This window comes from Haemorhous mexicanus, chromosome 1, assembly GCF_027477595.1.
Source record: "Haemorhous mexicanus isolate bHaeMex1 chromosome 1, bHaeMex1.pri, whole genome shotgun sequence".
NCBI classification, from domain to species: Eukaryota; Metazoa; Chordata; class Aves; order Passeriformes; family Fringillidae; genus Haemorhous; species Haemorhous mexicanus.
The window spans coordinates 27,519,026-27,542,968 of NC_082341.1; the positions used below are offsets into that span (position 1 = coordinate 27,519,026).

Below are 23,943 nucleotides of genomic sequence, written 5' to 3' on the forward strand. Positions count from 1 at the left end.
TCCTTTTTGGTCCACTAACAAATTGAGCACAACAGCACTCTATTGTCTAGAGTCCAACTCCTCCTCTCCCCATCAAAACACAGTCAGAACCTTCTCCCCAAATGCTGGTATTTTTTGTTCCTCATGGCAGAAATAGCATTTAGAGCTTACTGTATTCCCTAAAAGCCTAAAGCATAAGAACTAATCCTACAGTCCAAGAACAACCACTGGAATATCTCTTATTCCTTACTCCCCACACCAATGATATCCAAGATGTTTTTGCAGAAGTAATATCATTAATCTCTTACTGTGACAGCATAACTGTGTGGGCTCCATGAGTTAGATATAGTCATTGGCATTTAGGCCAACCACACCTCCTTGAATATCATCCAGATGGGAAAAGGCAGTTACTGTGATCTTCAAAAAAAACCATGAAATGCTAATGTTGCATTCAGAAACAGTAATCAGGGTGGGTTTTCTCTCTGACTAATGAGTATCATCATCATGTGATACAGCAGTAATCCTAGCCTATTCTCATGAAGTTTCAAATTACTTGGGCAAGAATAAGAGAAACAAACTCCAACAACACATAAATGAGAACTATTTATAGATCTGAATAGGGTCTTCAGACCTCCAATGTAAAGAAACAGAAACACCAACATGAACTAGGGACAGTAGACAAACTGAGAGAGATGATAATGTTGAGATTTAGTCATCATGTACATAAAACTAGCAAACCAAATCTGATTTTTCTGTAACACTCTGACATTCTACACAGAGCAGGTAAGAAGTTTAGAAACAAAACCAAAACATAAACAAAACAACAGAAACAACAAAAACAGAAACAAAACTTCAAAACCCAACCCAAACCTAAACCAAAGGCCTCTAAACCCCAAACCCACCCAGAATATAACCTTGAGACAAGCCCAATGGTGGCAGGTGAGCACAGTCACCCCCTAAGCCAGACCCTCTGGCTCTGTCCCACAATGCTGAGATGAACAGTATCCCTCAGCACCTTGGACAGAGGCTTTGGAGAAGCTCGGTTGATGTCAAACCCTTTTCTGCTTCTATTTGTTCATTAATGGAGTTCAAGGACCATCCTGACAGCTTATTCCTAATTCTTACATCAGTATTTGGCAGTTAATACACATGCACAGCTAGTAAAACACAGATGAACTGGGATAAGCTTTAGGTCATCCATTCCTTGGTACAGAAACCACCAAAGCCTAAGATTTTGCTACAATTTTTTTTTCATACATCAGAGAGACACTGTAAAAATATTACCCTTAAAACTTTCTAGCTATTTTACAGAAATTAAAATATTTTTTTTGAGCTGTAGCCCTGTTGTCCACAGAAGTTAAATTATTTCTTTCGCTATTTCTCCTTGATATATCAGAAGAAATCATACTACCAAATGAACACAGAATAAATTGAACAGCTGGATGAAATTAATTAGAATAATAGAATAATAGAATATTCAGAGTTTGAAGGGACCCACAAGGAGCACACAGTCTAGCTTCTGGTCCAAAAATTACACCATGTGCATAACAGCATTGCCTGAAAGCTTCATGAACTCTGCCAAATTTGGTGCTGTGATCACTTTCTTGGGGAGCTTGATCCACTGCCCACCTTCTTGAAAAAGAGCATTTTTCTAATATCCAGCTTAGGAAATCCCTTACACAGTGTCCTGCTATTCCCTTGGGTGCTGCCACTGCCAACCAGAGAGAAGAGATCAGCGCCTGCCCCCCACTGTCCCTCAGGAGGATGCTGCAGACCATGATGAGGTCTCCCCTGATACTTGATAAAAATCTATTAATGCAATTGTTTTAGTAGAGGTGAGAATAATATATCCACTTCCATCCTGATTAATGTAATAAAATATTATCTAAGTTGTGAGAGTTTATGGAAAGGGAGAAGAGAAATCCAAATCAGTACAGTATCAGCAAGTCTACCTTGGAAACACAGAAGAAAAGCACAGCATTGAAGAGCAAGATTGCTTGCAGGGTCTTTCCATTGGATGGCAAAATTTGTCACATTTATAATAAAACATTGCACTGCTTCTAAGATGAAAGGAAAGGAGGAAAAGGAAAGTTATTATTTTAACAATATGAAACAACTGTGATTTTATTGACTCAGTTGAAATTGTTATTCTTAAAGCCAATGTAAGCATAGCTAAATTTAAACCTCTAATTATCGTGTAAATTATACTTAGATGAGACATAGGAGAAATTTTGCTGAGGTTCATTGCAAGAAATCAATATAAAACTAAAAGAAAAAAATTATTTCAAAGATGCTCTTAAAAAGAGACTTAAAAACTACTGTTTGGATCCACCTGCAGGCCAACTCAGAAAGACTGTAGCTGAGGGGATGAGACAGCAGGGAAACCCATTCAAGCTGATCCAATTTAGATATGCAAATTTTATCTTGTGTGTTTGAAAAGAACATTATGGCACAGGATAATTTGCACCTTGAGCTCCAAAGAATAATATTTCTAATCTAATGAAAACATGCCTCCATTGTTCACTTTCCCACTCTCCAAGTTCAGGCCAATCTACTGCTCTCCTACCTATTTGAAACTGCCCATGAAATTTTTTTTTTCCATGTTTGAAACAATTAATTAACACTAAAACAAAACAACAACAAAATAACATCAAACCCACAAAACAGAAAAAAGAAAAAAAAAGGAAAATAGGTATTCATTTTTGTAGTTACCTGAAAAAAAGCAATGTTACAAGTGCCTGACTGATAAATGACACAATCTACAATAGTAATGGACCTAATGAAATTTCCACTCTAGGGATGAAATGCTAAATGAAACAATTGCAGTTTAAGATCACATGTTTTAACACAGTGCAGTGTTACATTTTTATTTTTGCCTTTATTTTTTCCAAATAGTGATATTAGCTTAGTGGTAAACTTTCATAAAAGCTGCACATGTTTTGGGATGTTTCTGTGGGAACACCATTTCTAAATCATGACATTAATAGACACATCAATTCACACTGGAGCAAATAACAGTATGTGAACTACAGTACCAGAAGTGTAACTTGTACCTAAGTAATACTTATCATTATCATACAATTATATAATTTTAAACCCAAAAAAACCCCATATTTAAATCACTCAATTCATGAAAATTAAAGTGTAAATTAAAATGTTGAAATCATTGAAAGAAAAACTTTGATTTTTGTTCGCATTTCAGATGTGCCTTTAACAATGCAGTTACACTATGTTAAGAAGCACATTTTGAGGTAAACTGAACATCTTTGTGGAACCCCTCCCACTCCAAACAGGTGCAAGGCTTATCTCACATTCATCCACTCTGCTCACAGTGGTAATACAAGAACTAAAACTAAGCATTACTGAAGGTAACAGTTACAAGTCCTTTAGCTATTAACCCAACCATGCCTGACAGGCCATTAACAAAGGTTAAAAAAGAAAAACAAAGACTCTAGAAAGAAGTGACTTCCAGATTCACTACATACAGCTGGTCAGACTGACAGCTTATTAAAAACACAGCTCTCCAACTACAAATCCCAAACAGGAAAGATTGGTAGCAACAGAAATATGGAAGCTGAAATTCCAGGAGTGTTTCTGCCTCCATCACACTGCCTCTTAGTTATTTAGCAAAGAGCAAATTTTGTCATATGAAAACTTTATAGACATATTGTAATGACACCATAACTACAGGTCATGTAAACAAAAATGCAATTAGAAGACAGACCAGCAAATAAAAGGTTAATCTGCTGAAAATGAGCTCAATCAAGGACTCCTCCTCTGCTCTCCATCCAAAACAATTACTGGAATGGCCCCAGTCCTGACATTAGTGGGAGCTGGCACAGACTGTGAATCAGGAAATCAGCACAGGAAAGGTGCAAGACCTACACTTGAGCTGTCCAAAACAGAAGAGACACAAAAATAATTCCCTAACAGTGAGTTTGAAGCCCCCCATTAAATAGTGCAGAAGAATGGGAGTTCTGAGGGTGCTGCTCTGCCATGGCTTGGGGGACAATGAATGAGCTGAAAGGGCTCAGCAGCAGCAGGCAAGAGTGTGGGCTGTGCTAAGAGAGCTCTGTGGGAGGGGGGCTGGAACTGGGAATGCATCAGCAAAACTTCCACTCCCCATCAGATCACAGCTAGACCTGCAGTGTGCTAGAGAGGCTGGACCTTGGCTTCAGAGGACATACTGCTGTACCACAAAGTTTAATATTAATAGTACCTTCATAAAACATCTTTTTATTTTATGCCTGATCCCAAATTGTTACCTTAACCATAGTGGAAGTCTGATAAACATGTAAGGAAAACTGAGGAAATTAAAATACTTCAAAACTGATGAAGTCATTCACAAATTTTGCCGCTTTGAAAGGGCACAGAGCAGCTAAGTTGTAAGAGCACTCCATGTGTATGGGTTAAAGAATTCACCTGACATCCCTTGGAGTCAAAAGCACTTAGCCACACGGCTGCAATAAGAACTACTTTCATCTTTCTAGCATCCCTCAACTGCTGTCTTCCTCACCTATGCCATTAGATTGCTTTCAGCTGGGACTTCTGTGGCTGTGATGCAGGATTTTGAACATAGAAAATGCTTCAGTTAAATAAATAATTTCAAAAATAACAAAGAAATGCCTTTTCTGTGCATGTTAAACTTTGGGAAATATGAAAGTTTCCAGACATTTCAGTCAGCACTAGGATTCAGAAACTACCAAAATAACACAACATATTTGTTACACAACAATAACAACACAGCTCAACCTATGAGCTGTATTGGCAAAACGTGTATCTTACTACACATCACAGTTTGCATTTCTTCTATTTAGACACCACCTTGGTATAAATTCATTTATACAATAAGTTACTTCTGAACAGTTATTATGTTTTTCAAAATCCTATTACAATTAACACTTTCCTTTCCTACTTTAAAAATAGCCCTCCCTTTCCTGTTAAATGTGCTTTCCAAGTAGGTTGGAACATTAATTTCCTCTATGTATTTGTCATAGGGCAAGGGAAGAGTAAGACCCAAGATTTAAAAACAAATCCTTTGACAGGAAACAAACTCCTCAACTGAATTAAAAGGTTACTTAAATTTTATTATACCAACTTATGTAAGTAGCAAAAAACACCAAACCATACTTAAAGGGGAGAAAAATTCCTCTGGGGGGAAAAAATGTGAGGAAAAAAAAAATCATCTTTAAAACAGATTTCACAGATCCACCTATTACATATTAATGTGAGGTAAAAATAAAAGAAGGAAGGTGGATGTAGAAGCAGAGAGATTTTCATGAATTCCAACTGTATTTTGTGGTTCAACATACATCATAAATAAAAAGGAAAATGCAACACATTCAAAGTGTTTCTAAACAAAGCTTTCATTCACTTAAGTCCTCCCTCCTGTCATTTAAAAATGATCCTTCTAAGAATAAATTCTGAAATCTTTCCTTGAACTCCAGGGAGAGACTCATTCCAAGCTGAAAGACAAGAATTTGAATGAGATAAGTCAAAACTCTTGTTATAGCTACCTCTTTGGTATTTTATGTGGTTCTTAATTCAGAATAGCTGTTCACCAATTCATAATAGCTGCTCACCATTGCCTTTCAAATCTTCCAGATTATCCAGCCATAAGAACACTTGCAGCCCAGTAAATATTTGCAGAATGGCCTCTGTTTTGGTGATTAACAATCCATAAAGAGATTTTAAGCAAAGCTGTCAGTTTAATCTAGAAGGGCTTTGCATCCCCTATGCCAGGCTGAGTCGGACAGTTTTAGTAGCAAGGCAATGATGCAGCTCCAGCATCTGAACGAAGGCAGTGCATTTTTAAGAACCCAGGGGAGTTACAGCCCCATTTACTCCATCTGTGATACACCATGGGGGAAAGAGAAGCAAGGTTTACTATGTACTTATCTACAAAACATGTTGTCAAGCAGTTATTTTCAGTACACAAAAGTAAGTATAATGTTAGGAATGAGCATAAAACATCTGGAATATGATTCTTTTCAGCACAAATAAGCAATATTTTCATATTCTGACATGAAGTGTTTTTATTACAGTCATTCTGTGTAATTTCTGAGAGCAATAGTTTTCATTAGAGCAGACAGTACATTTCTTCAGAGTGAAGCCACAAAGGTTTACCCCATGACAAATAAGCAGACCATTGTGGCTAAACCCAGGTAAGACCTCCAAGATCATTCAGACCAATGTCTGGGTGATTCTTGCCCTGCTCTAGCTTCTACCTTCTGTTTTCTATTCACTATTGCACTAACACAGAAGAGAATAATAACAATAAGAGAAGTGGCTCCTGGATTTATAAAGCAGGACTTCACTACACTTACATACCTTACAGAACTCCCCAGCTAAGGACATCTTTCCACCTTACCTCTGCCATTGGTGAAGGGTTATACTGGCCTGGCAGCAATCTGACCCCAATCTGACACTCAACTCTTAGGGTGATAAACAGAACTTGATATACACAATACATTTTCTAAGGTGAAGCAGAGCAAAACCCTTTTTTCATTTAATGTAACACAACTAGAGAAAGGCACAAAACACAATTCTTATCTTTTACAAATAAGCTTGAAGCTGCTCTCCCAACATTAGCAAAGGTGATGAACCCTAAGTATTTTCAAGTTAAATTTGTCATCAATCTGTTGGCAGCATAAAGACAGAATTCTAATTTAATGAAGTCACAGTATATGTCAGAATTTGACCTATTTTCTCCAGCTTGAGGTGAACATGCTATGTTTAAATAGACTGCTTAGATACTGCCTCTAATACCCAGCAAGATCAAGTAAATATGTACAAATAAATCCACAACAAAAATGCTGTGTTATAGTAAAGTGAACTGATCTACCCTCATATCTCAATGTTTTCAGTTTGATAAGACCCTAGAATTTGGTTTTACCAAAAAATAATAAATCATCTGAAAAGAAAGACACAGTGAGGAAAAATTAACCAAAAAAATGGTTGAAATAACCTTATTTTTGTGGAACACCTCATAAGTTGGTCACATTATTGGTTATTTTTGGATATTTTGGCTGATCACTTCCTACTTGCCATCACAACATTTTAAAATTTACTGAGTTTTGCAGTGTACTCTGAAGAATAAAAGAATGTAAATAATGTTCAACTACTGGCAAAATTAGTCTGAACACACTTCAGATATTTTCTTTCTGAAATCTAAGATTTCAGAAGATTTACTTTTTGGACCTGTAGTTCAATTATTTTTAGCAGGTATAACCTATGCCAAATAACTGTGTTGATTCCAAACTGTGTTGTGGAAGTTTAGCTTTCTAACATCTACTGTAGCAAAAAAAAACAAAAAAACAACCAAAGGTTGTCCAAAGCTTGCCTTTTTAATGCATTCATTTATTTAATTTTAGAACAGAGCACTTGCCTGGTTATTAAAATGCTGTCTTGAGCTAAAAAATAGATCAATGTTATGGTAAGAAAAGCCTGAAGACAGAAAGATGCTAAGCAGTGCTGGTGGTTGCTCAGGAATGGGATTTCACAGAAAAGACAAATGTCTTGCACCAGTCAGTGTTGCTGCTCAGAGCCCAGGATTTTGCACTACAATAAAGTTTATGTTTACTGAGGACATCTGTATAAAGATACATTGTAAATCCATGGTTTCTAATTATTCCAACAAAGCATCTCAAGAATTCTGACCACAGTGAAATTATATTAGCAATGTTTCAGTCTTCAGTAATTTGAAACTACAAGTTACTGTTTAAGAAATTCATAAATGAGTAGCTTCTACTGTTTTCAAAATAATAATAGAATTTGGAATAAATCCAAATGCACTGTTGCAAAATCTCCCAGTCAAGGTCACTAAAGATATTTTAGGCAATTTTTGTTATGCAAAATGTGAGAGCTCTAAGCTACAGATGACTGCAAAATTGACTCTATTAAGTGCTTGAAATTCTTATTAAATCATTATTATAAATTGTAATATTATGACTTAGGTTATATCTTCTCTATAAAACTTACAAACACTTTTATTAATATGTGAGAGCAGATAAAAATTTAAATGGATTCACATAACTCCATCATTCTACCAAGAGTTTGTTTTTTTTTTTTTTTTTTAGTTTACAGTGTGAGAAAAATATCAGACAGTTCAAGTATCAAGTATGGCATTATGTTAGTACAATGTGCTCCTGGAGAGTTCTCATACTTATCTCTCATTGTTATTTCAACATCTATCATTTCATTATCAACATTTCATGCCAGGGAGGCATGAAAGTTAATGGAACACATGTCCTAATCCTGAAAAGACAGACTGACACCTTGAACTACTGATAAAAGCAAAAGAGGAACATATTATCAGGCTATTTATTGTAAGAGGTGCTGGGAAAAAAAAAACACTAAAAAGAAATCAAAATCCATACATATCTCTGGCTAGCGATGGAATGACTATTTGTAGTCCTCACTTCTATGATTCTACTGAAAAAAATATATATAAGCACCAAGGCAAGGAATCACTGTAACAAAGAAGACAGATTAAAAAATACAGAGATGGATTTATTATCCATAAACCAGAAGTCCTAGAAAATCACATAGTGCTCTAATTAATTTATAGTCCAAGCAAACTATATACTGAAAGTGATAAAGATTTAATTTCACTACTAGCACCCATGGACATGCTTCTCCTTAAGATTCAGTTATCAAACTGTCTGCAAGATCTTGTTTCATGCAGAAAAACAGAAAAAGAATGAAGCTAACATGAACTACAAAGAGAAGCCACTAAATATTACCACAGGAAGCAAAAATAAGATAACTCAATGTTTAACTTAAATACATATTTTTCTCTCCATAGAGTAGACCTTACAACAGAAAATATTTAGCTGTTCAAGAGAGGTCTGAGATTAATTACAGACTGAATATGTATAACCAATACCTCTAAAGCTATTTTGTAATTCACCCTGTATTGCAAGAAGATTTATTTTTTATTTCATTTTCCTGATCATTTCCCTGCATTTACAGATAAATTCATGCTTCCTACATGTAGGCTCCTCAGAGAGGCTGTTTGGCAGACATGGAAGCCAAGACTAACCACTGAAAAACCAATAAAAAGAAATATTATCTGAATGGGCTACTTCTATAAAGTGTACTCAGAAGTAGAATTCCCAATCACTGTATGAAGGCAGGTAAAAGCTGGAAATTACTATTTGCTCGTCCTTCAGTGTGTACCTGCCTTATTTCTAAAACCAGCAAAACAAAACCAAAAAAAAAAAAAAGCTTGAAAGAATAATTTTAAGCATATTACAGATATAACATGGAGACGCTAATTTGGATTATACAATAAAATATCAACAGAACTATCTTCCTTTGTTTACACTTCCTTGAAACTTTCAGTTTAAAAGTTTATAGTCTAATCCTTGCAAAAAAATATGCTCCACCTCTATTAGGCCTTCATTCTACTTTTCTCAATTAATTACCAATTCCAGTTATTTACCAAAAACTAACTTACCTTATGCATATTTTACAACTTTACACATGTGTTAATAAACACAGTGCTTGAAAGCACAATTTTCTGATGGATGAGGATGGTGAGGAAGGGTTGTGGCATGGTGAGCACTGTGGTTGCCTGGCCACTGAGGGAGATGCTGGGGAGGAAGGCCCTTGTGATGGCTTTTAGGGCATCAGCATCTGAGGGTGATGGGGCATGTGACACCGGCAGGCAGCATGCCTTGGTCAGCACCTGAGGTCAGCACTGCACCAGGGGCAGATCTCTACAGCAAACCAGAATATTCCCAGCAGGGCAAGAACACACCTGCAGGCTGAGCATCAGCCACCTCAGCCACGTGCCTCAAAGCTGCCAGGTGCACTCATGTCCTGGGAGGCACAAAGCTCTTGGCAGCTCTGCTTGTTTGCTAAACTCTTCCAAACTTCCTTACACAGACAGGAGGAAAATTTGTGCCAAAGTACACAACAGGACACCTCCCTCTTAATGACTATTTGTAAAGGGAGGCTAAACACCTGAGAGCTATTGAGGGAGATAGTGGTGCTACATTTCAGGGTGCAAATCCAGTCCCAAATCCCCTTCTGAGCATATGCACGTGTTACCAGTATGTGCAGCAAGCAAAGTTTCAGGACTCAGCACTCCTGTAGAATCTGGAATAAGTGCTTGGCCTTACAAATTGCAACAGGAACTGTATAAAAGGAGGAATAGAATAACTAAGAAATAGCATCAAGCTACAGCATTTCAGCTGTAGTTTTAATTACCAAAAAGGAGACTTTTTCCACTCCCAATTACTGTTCTGAATACAAACATGAGCTGATTCCTTAACAAGAAGCTTTTAAGCTTTCAAATCAGTATTTCCATGGAATTTCCATGGGTCAGGAGGATACACACCACAACACAGCACTTAAGAAATCTCCTTTACTCTCTGACATAACAGTAAACATATCTAACTTGTTAAATTAATTAAAGCCTCTCACACATCCAATTAGCTCAAGGTGTTAAAATGAGCAGTTCAAAACAGCAGAAGAAACCCAAGTGGTCAATACATGCCTGATCACTTGGGGCTCACATCCTTTTATTCTATTCAACAAAAGAGTAGAAATCAACAGAAATTATTATTCTTGAATTCTAAAGTTCTCTGTTTCACCTCTTACCATGAACATTTTAAAGCTACCACAACCTGTCCATTGATGTTATACCTTGTACTTTTCATGAATAAATATTCTTTCAACTGCTTCAGTCCTGCATTTTGAATTTTATTGACAGTTACCTTCTCCATAAAATTGGAAAGGACGCAGATGCTTCAATATTTCAATATTATTATAAAGAAGAAAAAATTCCTTTCCTTGTTTCAAGACTGACCAGGAAGGACATTGTAAGACTTTCCTCCATGCATTTTAATAATTTCTCTTAAATTTGAAATGTGTTGACTAAAACCTTTAGGTGATATAGAAGCCTACTTGCCAGCTGATGCAAAAGCACAGTGTTCCTGGCAGCATCCCATTGCTTATTTTCACTAAGTCACCAAAGCTCTATTATTTTAATATATTGCATATTCATGGTATTAACACTTCAACTAATACAAAAGATCTCAATATTCTCATTAAAAAGTATAAACTCATTAAATTTCAATATCCAAGTTACATTAAAAGGGAAAAACAATAAAAGGCTTATAGAAGTGCACTATTTAATCAAACAACTTTAACAAAGATTAAAAGAACAATGTCTAGTTTAAACTGGGTATGTTGGCAGTCACTTTAAAATACTTGTACTTCCTGTAAAATTATTTCTTTGAAGAATATAAATAAACCTCAACATCTGTGTGGAAAGGTACATGAACAAAAACAAAAAGGAAGCTTAGGCAAAATACTTCTGAAGGGGAGAAAGTAGAGGAAGACGGGTGAGAACCACTCATCAGAACTTACCTCCTCTCCCTCCAAAACACCAGTTAAAAGTTTACTGCAATTTATTAGGACTGGGGCTGCTTCTCAAGCCTACATTAATTGTATTCAGGATAGACAATGGCTAAAAAAATCTGCTCAGCTTTTGTTTGAAAGAACTCTTTTCTTCACATATCTGTTCAGTCACATCTGCACAGAATGTTCTGAAACAAAAGTTACACAATCCAGTCTGACCTGCAATCTGAGAGTTCAAAGATAAAGAGCATTTTTCAGCATAAATCAGTCAACCATACAATGCATTTGATTTCTTTTTCTCTATTAATCAAGTGCATGAACTTTCACACTGCTAGGCTGGGAAGAATGGGTATAATTTTCTCACAACTATTTCAGAAGTCCATGCATTTTTGATGGAAATGTGCAATATTGCACTGCCTGTGGTGTTCTGAATACATATCTTGAATAGGATTCATCAGTGTTCATTGTTGTTAACTACATTTCAGCTATATTTCATTACAGTCAATAAAGGCCTAGTCAATAAGATACAATTTATCTTGCCTGGAAGTATATTTCTAAAACCAGTCAGAAGCATCTTACCCTAAAATATCAAAATACACTTTGAATACAGAAGAAGTGCCATATTATGTACTCAGCTACAGACACCTAAATTAGATTAGGCCCATGTTATCTGGCTTTCAGATTTGGAGTATGTTCCTTCCTTCAGTAACAATAAAAAAAAATCCTATTTATATGGTAATTACAATTCTTCAGCACCTCCATTCATAAAGCACTCTATTTTCTGTTTTCATACTTTTCATAAGCTCCCCTTCCAGCCAATCACTGCTTTGGACTGAGAAACATTTACAAAATTTGGACCATAAACATGTAATAGTTTCCAAGTCATCTTGAAGTTTTCTTACACTTCCAGTATGAGAGACAGCTGTAGAGATCTGGCTAGGCAGAGAAGACAACAGCCTCTGCAACCTGCCAACAATAATCAAATGGAGAAAAACACAGCTGCCACTGCCAAGCAAAATGCTCTGAAGCCAGGCTGGAATGTAGGTTTGAGAGCTTAGGGTTGGGCTCTATGGGATAATATGTGTATATGATCACCCAGCAAGGCAATGATTTTTATTATATTTATTGAAGTTACTATCATCATACCTAAAGTTCCCTGATTTGATCATAACCAAAGTGCATAACACAAGATATTTGCCAGGGATGGAACTTTCCTTACCACCAAAAGCCGGCCTACAACTTTTACACAACACTACCCTCCCAAAATAAACTCCATCAACTATTTTAAAAGGATACAAACTGAAATCATTATTATTTAAATAATTAAAAAATCAAACTCTTCACCAAAAGAAGAAATTTATGAAATTAAAATTATGGAGCTACAGAATCTCAGCTCAGCCTTAGAATTATCAAATCCTAACCTATCTTATCTGTGTCCACTATTACACAGAGGGACTTGTACTCCTCACACCACACATGTCTGACTACCTGCAAAATATGCTGCCTCAGAGTTTCACATGTTCCTAGAATTTACTGGACCAGATTTTGCTTGGTTATTACCACATTTAAAGCTCCTCCAGGTATTTCCATATCACTACATGTGATCCATTCCAGTTTTCAAAACCAAATTTATTTTAACAGAATATTTTTAGCCTCCAATATTTATTCCCCTTCTGAAGGATTTATGCCTCTTATACCAAGCAATACTAAAGACTGCTATCAATGAAATAAACAGGGGGTCTTGCAGTTTCCTCAAGCTACATTTATGTGATATTTTTCTAAATCTTCTCCTACTCTTCTGCAAGCTTTTAAACTATCAACATCAATCACTGAGAATACTTCCAGTATTGATTTCACAGATGAAAACATGTCTTTTAGTCTTTCTACTAAATGCTGAATTTTAGTCTTTCCTGCACTATTTCACAGCCAGAGACTGAACTAATATTTGTCAAACTGGTTGCTCTTGAGGAGTTACTTTTTCTTCTCTGACTCCCTAGGCCTTCTCTAGAGTCACTGTTTTCCTCAGTCAAGAATTCAGGAGCTCTCTGAAAATAAAGCCTGCACTTCTTGTTTCTAGAGGCATCAATTTGACTTTATTATACCCAATCATATTTTACCTGCATAAATCCATACTACCAGCCAGTCCAGATTATTCTGCAACTCTAAAAAACAAGCTATCAACTGCAAATTTCATGGGCACTGATTTTGAAAATTAAAGTCAGTCTATTATGTAAAATATAAAATATCACTGTTTCCTAAAACAAGTCTGTACAACATAAACAACATAATTCAGCAATGATCCCAGGTTTGGAGTTTTTTGCAGTGTGACCAATAACAGATTTTTCAATCCAGCTGATGCATATTCCCTCACAGTTTTTTATTTTATTTCTCACTTCTAGACAGATAGTAAATTTCTATTTAGAATTCCACTAGTCACTTCCCATGCCTTAATCAAAGCCTGGCTACTCATCTTCATCAGATAACATTAGAATACCTTAGAGGGTATATACAACACATATAAAATAGATTATAAAATAGGCTATAAAATACATCAAATTGAAGTTCAACTAGACCAAATGGAAGGTTCAGCATCTGGCTGGGGGCAACCCCCAGCATCAACACAGGCTGGGAGATGAGCAGGTTGAGAGCAGCCCTGCTGAGAGAGAATTGGGGGTGCTGCTGGATGAGAGGCTGGGCTTGACCCAATTATTTGCACTCACAGCCCAGAAAGCCAAACGTGTCCTGGGCTGCATCCAGAGCACCATGGGCAGCAGGGCAGGGGAGGGGATTCTGCCCCTCTGCTCTGCTCTGCTGAGACCCCACCCACAGTGCTGCATCAGCTCTGGGGTGCCAGCACAGGAAAGGCAGGGACCTGCTGGAGGGAGTCCAGAGGAGGCCACCGAGATGATTAAAGGGATGGAGAACCTCTGCTATGAGGAAAGACTGAGAGATTTGGGATTGTTGAGCCTGGAAAAGACACACTTTTGGGGTGATCTAATCACAGACTTCCAGCACCTGAAGAGAGCCCACAGTGAAGTTGGAGAGAGGCTATTTACATGAGTAAAATGTGACAGGACAAGGGGAATTGTTTCAAACAGAGTAGGTGTAGATTAGATATTAGGGGAAAAAAAAATCTTTGAGAGTGGTAAGACACTGAAACAGATTGCCCAGAGAAGTTGTGGACACCCACCCCTGAGACTGTTTCAGCCCAGGTTGGATGGGGCTCTGAGCAACTTGGTCTAGTGGAAGGTGTCGCTGCCCAAGGCAAGGGGCTGGAACTAGATGATCTTCAAGGTCCTGTCCTGGTTTGGGATACTCTAGGACAGGTCCCTTCCAACCCAAACCATTCTATGATTCTATGAAAATACAGAATTAAAGACAAGGTATAATGAAGTGTCAGTCAATATATTTCAAGGGAAAATATGTCCCATCAAGAAGTTTTTAAAAATCATTATTCTTATTACAAGCATTCAACTCCTTCTACACAACTCTTGGCTCATGTTTTCAGCTGTGATGGTGAGGAAACACATTAAAAACTTTGGAGATATTTCAGCTCTGGGAAGGGAGGGTGGGGAAAGGCACCATATTCTGAGTTTATTTGAAGGCTGATAGAACTGTGATAGAGCTGAAATTGTGAGCAGCCAATCCTGTGGAGAAGTGTGCAGATTTCAGAGATGAAGTACAAACACAAAAAGAATTTAAAAACCTTAAACCCCCAATATGGTAAACTCAAACTGACAATAATCTTATGTAATTTTTTGCCCCGTAGGATTCACAAGGGTCTTAGGAAAAGTGCTAAAAAGAGCCAGCCAGCACAGAAGTAGGTGCTGCTAAGAGCCTCCAGTGCTCAATACACACTGGTGGCAACAACAGCACCCACAGACCACAGGGGAACCCTGTCCCTGGCTGCAGGCAGGGACAACTCCAGGTACACAGTAACCCCACCTCCACACTGTCAAAGGGGAGCTCAGCTTAAGGTTAAGGCCTAAAGGTAAAAAAATTAAAAATAAAAAAAGACAAGAAAAAAAAATCCACTGGTGGAACATTTCAACTGCAATATCCAACACTATGCATGACAAAAAATGGTCACAATTAAATACACATTAAATATCTATACATTAAACAAAAGTATCTATACCAGATTTTTTACATTCATGCAATATCAGATAACTTTAATATTATCACAGTGTGACATAATTTTGAGAGTGTCCAGCTGAAGTAATACCAGAAAAGGGGTATATGCAGTCCATCACTGTGGATTAATGACAGCACGTGTCTTTGTGAGTCCCTACTGTTAGACTCTTATCTTACAGACTCTAAAAGACTCTTATCTTGCAGTCGTATAGGAGATGAGATTTTAGACTTCAGAAATAATATTTTTTAAACAGATTTTCAAAACAGTTTTATTTCAACTCTAGCAGAAGCCCTCAGCCAAACTCCAGGAGAGAAATGCTGAAAAAAATAAGTAAACAAGAAAATCTAGCAAAATTATTAAGTGGAAAGAGTGAACCATGGGTTTTAATATCAATGTAGCACCTCAACTAGTAGTTCCATTGGAATGGAGGAATAAGATCAATAAATAAGCTTAGGTAAGCAGGAAATATTTCCAAAATGAAAAAATCTGCAGGAAGACATTTTTTTTTAATGAAATGAAGAATTTACCTTCTGCATTCATGAAGGAGAACAGAGAAAAGCAATGTTAAATTTCCCATGATAGGTAAGAAAAGCCCATGAAAAAGAGTAAGAAATGCATCAACACTAAAATCCACCAGCTGATTGCATCCTCCCACCCCCACATTCTCCAAGAGAAAGAGAAAACCATAATCCTATTTTTCCTACAGTAACAAAATAAACTTATTAGAGACCCCATAAAAATAAAATTAAGTCCTTTGGAATGTTTCTGTAATGTATATAAAAAGCTTTGCAGTTAAAATGCTAGTCTTAAATATTTAGCTAATAAGAATAATGCCTGTGCTTGATATTAACAATCTCCATTGAAAAAGTATATTTTAGTTGATTTTTACTAATTTAATCTAGCTGTTCTGCAACCAAACATATTCCTTAGGGTGATTCTTGTGGTCATGATTTTGGGTTTGTTTTCCCTGGGTTCTCTTTATGGAGTGGGGAATAAAAAGTTAGTTCAAACAAACAAACAAAAAACCAGAAGACCCACAATTTAACAATTAAATATCTGCCAATTAATTCCCTAAAAATTACTATAGTAATACTTTTTCAAGACAGAAGAGTTGGAAGTTTGGCAAGCAAAGAATGGCACCTTTTGATATACTCAAAACAAGAAAAGAACTCTTAGAATTCTAATAAAAGTTTAAAAATCACAAATCATGGGATTCCTAGCAGAGGCAGTAATCACAGAACATCAGTCAAAGGTTTCATTACACTAACTGCACTCCACATTCTGTATGAGACTCATCACACAGGTGCAATCCTGCCAGCATGAGAAGAATTGCTGCAGCAGCCAAGCCTGGACCTTCCTGGCACTTGATTTTGTCACTGCAAGGCAGATCTGGGGCAGATTCCCTTTGTTCCCACACTGTCTCCATAACGACACCTGATGGTAGGTAGTAGAAATAAATTTGCAGACTAGAATTTTAGGTAAGTAATTAAAAGTATGAACTTGGATAGGAGAGTGGATTGAGAACAGGAAAGAGAGGAAAAACTGTGGGTGATACTGATATTGTTTAGCTCAGGATTGAAACATTTCAAACTGGATCCCACCTAAAGCAAAAAGACCAAGTTTCATATGCCATGGGAGCACCCATTCCAAGGATTCCAGTACTATAATCTAATATTTCATAAGAGAATCAGGGAATTATTTAGGCTGCAGAAATCCTTATGAGGATGGAGTCCAACTGTTAACACGGCACTACCAACTCCACCACTAAGCCATGTCCCTAAATGCCACAACAGCACATCTCTTGAACACCTTCAGGGATGGCAACTCATCCACTTCCCTGGTCAGCCTGTTCCATTGGTTGTTCCAATGCTTGACAACCCTTTCCATGAAAAACATTTTTCCTAATATCCAATCTAAACTTCCCTTGGTTCAGTTTGAGGCCATACTACATATTTGCCCAAACTTTTATTCAATTCATCTGAAATATGTTGTAGTTTCATATACATTCACATTAATAGCAGAGCCATTTTATGCTTTGTTCTCTAAAATGTAGAAAATCTCCTTTCAAATGTGCACTGAATTCTATATATTTATAACTTCATCACTGTGGTTACACTGTGAATTACACTTGATTTTTAGGCTTTTCTACAAAAGGAAATAATTCCAGTGAGTAAGCCAAATACTGTCTTTGAAAAGATTTGTGAAGTCCAGCATACTGTAAGCTGTCTCAAAATATAGCACAGTTGTTTTAAAAAGACAAAGTCCAGTCTCAAAACCTGGCAGTTTTGAAAACAAAAGCCTTCAATTACCTAATCATAGATTTCTGAACATGTTAAACAGCTTTTATTTCCCCTGCTGAACTACACAACGCTCTGTGTCCTTGTAGTCTGTCCTCAGACACATTCAGTTACACAAAGATGTGCAGAGCAATGATGGACATAATCTGAAGACAAAGCATTTTTCCTGAAAACTGGTTTTCCATAATGGTCTCTCTAATAATGCAGCTGCTAGCCAGGATTTCAATACACTGTTTTTTAACTATACTGGGAAGGTGGGTTAATAATGGGGAAAAATGTCAAATTACCCTACTCAAGTAAAAAGAACAAAAAAAATCTAGATTCTGTTGAATTAGGAAGAGCTTTTTATTTTTTTTTTTTTACATCCAATTTCAGAAAAAAAGAACTATTCCACAAGCTATATACAATGCCTTTCCAACCTCGGGAGACAATTCCACTGTTTAAAATATCATATGGTATGGCTTGAATACATTTTACACTTAGTGAGTATCCATTACATAACTTTCCTCCACTGCCTTTAATTACCCCATTAAGCAAGTTGGTATTTGCATTTGCACTTACAGCAGCTGCACTAGAGCTGCAGGGCACAAGAATATAAAACCAAGACAAAAAATTAATAAAACATTATCTTTTCCATTTAGCAAGCTCACTTTCTTTTTAAATGGAAACATTTGTATTAGTAGACTACTTCAGCACTGTAAGATAATAAATCACATAAACCTTGTATTATTCAAGCCAACTGAACTGCCAGATAGAAGTATCATCACTCACTAACAGCACAATTGCCCTTAAGCTTTTCTCATTTTATGGTATTTCTGAGGAGTCACTTTGTATCTGAAATTGTTATTCAAAACATAAAAAGTGGTGCAAATGCAATGCAAGAGAAATCTTTCTTGCTCTAAATCTTTTACATGGAAAATAACTTAGAAATTTATTTTAATGTGTTGCACATCTTTACTAATCTGGACACATTTCTGAGTAAACGAAGATGAAGGTTTCAATTAATTAATTAAAAAATCTGCAAGTCATCACACATTCTTAAAAACAGCTTCCAAGTTTCAAGACCATTTATTTTTCAGCCAGCCTATGTAGTTTACAGCACATTTATTAAATATCGCAATAGTAATTATTACATAATGTTGCAATAATCAATATATAACTATTCATAATTATTTTACTTACTACATCCACATATTCTCTAAACATTATGCACATAATAAACATTAAGAAAAAGAGCAACGAGAAGGATCAATTTATTCATTAAGAGCCATTGATCCTGAAAAGCCAATTCCAGAGAGCTGGTTGCTACTTTACTACTTCCAGGCACATGGAAGCCCTTTTCCCCAGAAAATAGGGAATCATGCTTCTACCATGCATTAGAATACTGACAACCTGTGTATGCAGATGAAGGAAGCAAAGCAGCAGTTTTAATTTTGCCCGTGTCCTTCATTTTTGAAGTCCTAATTTGTATCTGCTACAAAATATCCTACTTCTATAAAAGTATTATCCATGAGGATCTCACTAGAATACTTTCTTGTATCTGGCAGGAATAACCCTATATCAGGCTTTCTGCTGTCCCCAGACTTTCCTCTTACTGAAAATTACTCCACCTCAGATAATTTTCAACCATCTCTATTTTACATTTTAGAGCGACACTAAAGTACCTATTATTAACAAGCAGAAAAAACACTATTTAAGAAACATGAGAAGCATGTTACAGCATGGACTAACTGCCAATACCAGTTCTGGTGCCAAAATTCAAATATTAACCCAATGTGACCATGCTTAATATCCTAGAAGTTTCCCTCTTGCACAAAGCAGATGTCTATATAGGGAAAAAGTTCTTAAGGGCTGTAAGGGAACCACATGATTATGCACATTACAGCAGCTCTATACCTTCAATAACGTAGTTTTCTCTGTGAGCTTTTTATGTCAACACAGGATAGGGCTAAGACATACTGGTTTAAGTGCTATAAACACTGGCCTAAACCAAATCCTACTAGCATACCATTTTTCATGAGCTGTTTAATTGCATTGCTCATGGAGAATTGTAAGGGCAAAGGAAATGTGATTCAGCTTAAGCAGCATATTTATGCAAACCCACATAAAAGTACAGAAAAAAGAATCAGAGGAGCTGCGTATCAGACATGTCACACCAATAAGAAAGAAACTAAATTATCATGCAACTTTCAGAAGCCTTATTCTGACTCTCCATTTCAGTTAAAGAACTGACTTAGCAATATCAAGACTTTGGGCACAGCTGCCAATTCCTCCCAGTTGGATGAGAAATATTTCTTCCTTTCTTTCTGAAAAATCTGACATCTAATTCCCATGAAGCATCTCATGCTAGTGGTTAATTAGGGAACATTTAACAAGAAGAACTAAAAATTGTCAGCAACACAGCAGGCAAATATTGACATTTTTTACAAGCACAGCCATTCCACAGCTTAATTTCTCTTTCCAGAGCTCTTGCAGGCAGGCAGCTGCTGCCCAGACAAGCTGAGAACCTGTACACTTACTGCAAATCCCAGATTTCAGATACTTATTCAAACTGGCAAGAAACATTCCTCCTACATCAATTTCAAACATTTGACAGCCTGGCCATTCATTAAATGCATCTTGTAGCAATGTCCATGGATAACTATATAATTCTTCCTGCCAGCCACTGAAAAGTAATGTAATAGGAAGCTGGGAGGACTCCCAGCTCTCAGAGTACCTGACAGGCAGGGGGAAAACAGGAATAAAAGCAGGGAGAATGTGGTGAAGGCACAGGGCTGATGTGAGAAGGCCAGTAACAGATTACACTGATTAATGGCTGGAGAGGAGATATCCTTCTTCACTGAGCAGCTGGAGAGCAGGGCTAGCTGCTGGTCAGGAGGTAATCAGATATTTGCAGTGAGACTCGATGCAGCCCATGGCCAAAAGTCATGTCACTCAGATCTGTGCAAATGCAACACCAACTGCCACGGGCTCCCAGAGAATAAATAAGAGAAACCGGGAAAAATACAAAAATAAAGAAAAAACAAAACAAAAAAGGCAAAACCAAAATAAATCAACAGAACAACAAAAGCCCTAGATGTCCTTTCTTCTCCTTTTCCATACATGCTACTAAATTTAAGGAAAATTCCACTTTCACTGTAAACTTGAGATCCTTGTGCCAGGTGTGGCAGATGAGATTCAGTAATGCCATCTTCCTGAGATGGAAGATGGGGTCACAACCACTGCACTGGGTACAGACATACACACCCAATTACAGGAGCAATTAGAGAGGATAAAAGACAGATTAGGTCCTCCCTCCAGAATACATACCCTGCCAGAGGAGCTGAGGCCAGGGAAAAAGTGGTAGGGGTTAATTACCAGCTGGAATCCAAATGCTTTCTTTTTCGTGGTTCAAAATGTAAATCTGTATAAGTGCCACAATTTTAGCCAAGCACTGACACATTTTAACAGGAATATGCAGCTATTTAAGCATTTACCCACTTTTCTTGGGTAATCTGAAAAAACATTTATTTTCCTTGCATTTACACACCACCCACAAGATTAAAACAAATGAAAAAAACCTCTCAATATCAAAGACCAAATATTTAGCACGGCCATATTCAAACAGTTTCATAAATCTGCCACTGATCACACTCTGTTGAAGACATTGTGCTCTGTAGCACAAATAAAAAAATTGAAAACTTCCATAGCATAGGAAAACCATTGTTCCACTATCACTGTAACACATGCAATTCATTTTCAGACAGAAGGTCACCTTCAGCAAACACTGCTTCATCTTTTAAGGGCTAAGACTAGAGTGTTTAGTCACATTGTTGTGGCCTTAGTTCCAGCAGCCCAAAATGCCCAGTGCCCACCCCTACACGGCTGCTGGGGGCTGTGTGGGACATCCAGGGCAGCTGGGTGGCCCCTGGACCTCTCTTGTGGTGCTCCCTTTGTTGTGAGAGATCAGCTGAGGTCAGATGTGTCAAGGAATCAACCTGAAGTTTCTCTCATTAAGCAAAAACTGTTTCCATTCTGAGATCTTCTTAAACACATATGTGCATTTGACAAATTATCAGATGATGTTTTCCAGCTCCATATGTCCATCAAGATGACATTTTTGCAAAGCTTTAGCTAAATCAGATCAGCCAGTTGGACTCAGAAAATAATCATTTCTTTTTTTAATTTAAGACACACACGCTGTTTGATTTTCTAACTTTACTGTCAATTCAAACTTACATCCAATATTTATTTAACATGTAGAAAATTTAATTAAAGCAAAATGAGATATTGGAGAACTTAGGAAGCAGTATTTTTTAACTATCACAACAACAGTTTTACATAAAACCCAAACAAAATGTTCTTGTGTTGATTCAGCTGGTAAAGTTTTGACTTTATACTTCCTATGTTGTTACATTGCCAGGGACTGCATAAAAGAGCAACACTGCTTAATCAACATAGTTCTTTTAACACATTTATCACCATGCCTCCTCTATTAGGAAGTTGAGCTGGTTGCAGGAACTAATCAAAATGCCTTTGAACATCCATTAATACTGTTCAGTTAAATATCTATTGGGTTTAGAACCAATGTGAAGCTCATTTAATACTCTCCATGTTCTACTGGCATAAATCTTTTAAACGACTTCTTTTTTTTTACCACTAAAAGGGCAAAGTAAATGGCTCCTCTTATTACAACAGATTTCAGAGATAGGAGAGAGAACACTCTTTGCTGAAACTATTAATGATTTTCATTAATGACCAAAGAAATAGTATTTGAACCAGAATAAATAATGAAGAGTGCAGTGCTTCAAAATATAAACACTTATTAGAAAACATGTTTTTCTGTTATAAAAATCCAAACTTTAAAGTTAAAATTAAAAATATACACATACCATCATAATAATTACTTGAAAGCAGCATTTTTAAAGAAGTGAAATGGAAAACAAGGAGATATAACTTTTCATCCCTTCCCAGTCCATGGCTGAATATGGAATTCCCAAAACAGATGGTAAAGAATATGCAATACAGTGGAAGTCCTCTGGGTTTGATATTCACCTGTCTCTTTTCAGCACCACCAAATTATTGTAACCTCAATTAATATCTGTCAGAATCAGTAAAATGACATCCTTCTAAAAATATTATTTTGTTTGACCTTGATATCATGAACATGAACGTAATTATGATAATGTGCCAAATATTTTCTATATTATTTCTATGTTGCATATAGAAATCCAAAAGACTAGTACTCCCTCCCTTTCTCATGATAATATCTGAACATTCTGGCTCTACTTCATCTTAAATTTCTACCACTCAATCACTAACATTCTTTTTAGCTTTTATTTCCTATTTCTAACAAGAAAAAAAGCCCAAAACAAAACCAATCAGTGAAGTTTTAGAATATTCATAACAGCATGTTAGATGTATGATTTATGGAGGATAATAAACACATATTTTAATGCTTGCACTATTTTAGTGGTTTTACTGGCATAAATTTTGAATGACAGCACATCTGTCTGTTAGGACAACTAACTGTCAGTAATGCATCAGCCACACCATACGCTCTGCATATTTTATGTAGTTAATATAAAAAGATTGTTGATGATTTTTGAGAGGATTTTAGATTTTTTAGTACTTTTAGACAATCCAGCCATATCTCCCTACCATCGGATTTTTGCCCCAAAATTTCCCCATGTTTCATAGAAATTTGTCCAAAATCTGTTGAACAAAATAAAATCATTTGGAAAAAACACAGTGGCTTGCAGATTATGAAAGTAAAGTGTACACTTTACTGTGAGGTCAGATCTGTCACGGCGGAAAAACAAATAAATTAGAAGCCACTATGTAAAAGTGACTTAAATAGGTTTGGACAGACTGAAATACAATTAGCACAAAATTGTTATACTAGTCAGCCTATTGAATGCTAAAATAGTGACTCCACAAAAAACTCCTGGCTTTGTTTCTAAAGGTCATGAATTGACTAAAAATCAGGCTATTTCAGAGGAAAGATTCTTTCCTATCCTGTTCAGGAACTAATCTTTGCAACTTTGATCATTGTAGGATTTATGGTCAAACTATACAGACAAATAAGTTGCAGATGAAAAGAACAATATTACTTTGTTACCTACAATTACATTTTAAGTCAAAGATATGTTACCCACAGATAGGTTCAGTTATGATGAATTG

At 36.5% G+C, this 23,943-nt stretch overlaps 1 protein-coding gene across 1 annotated transcript in view; it reads right to left on the reverse strand.

Annotated features, from left to right (window-relative positions):
• The window catches only part of THSD7A (thrombospondin type 1 domain containing 7A), a 266,296-nt gene that overhangs the window by 201,465 nt on the left and 40,888 nt on the right, over positions 1-23,943 (reverse strand). The window lies entirely within an intron of this gene.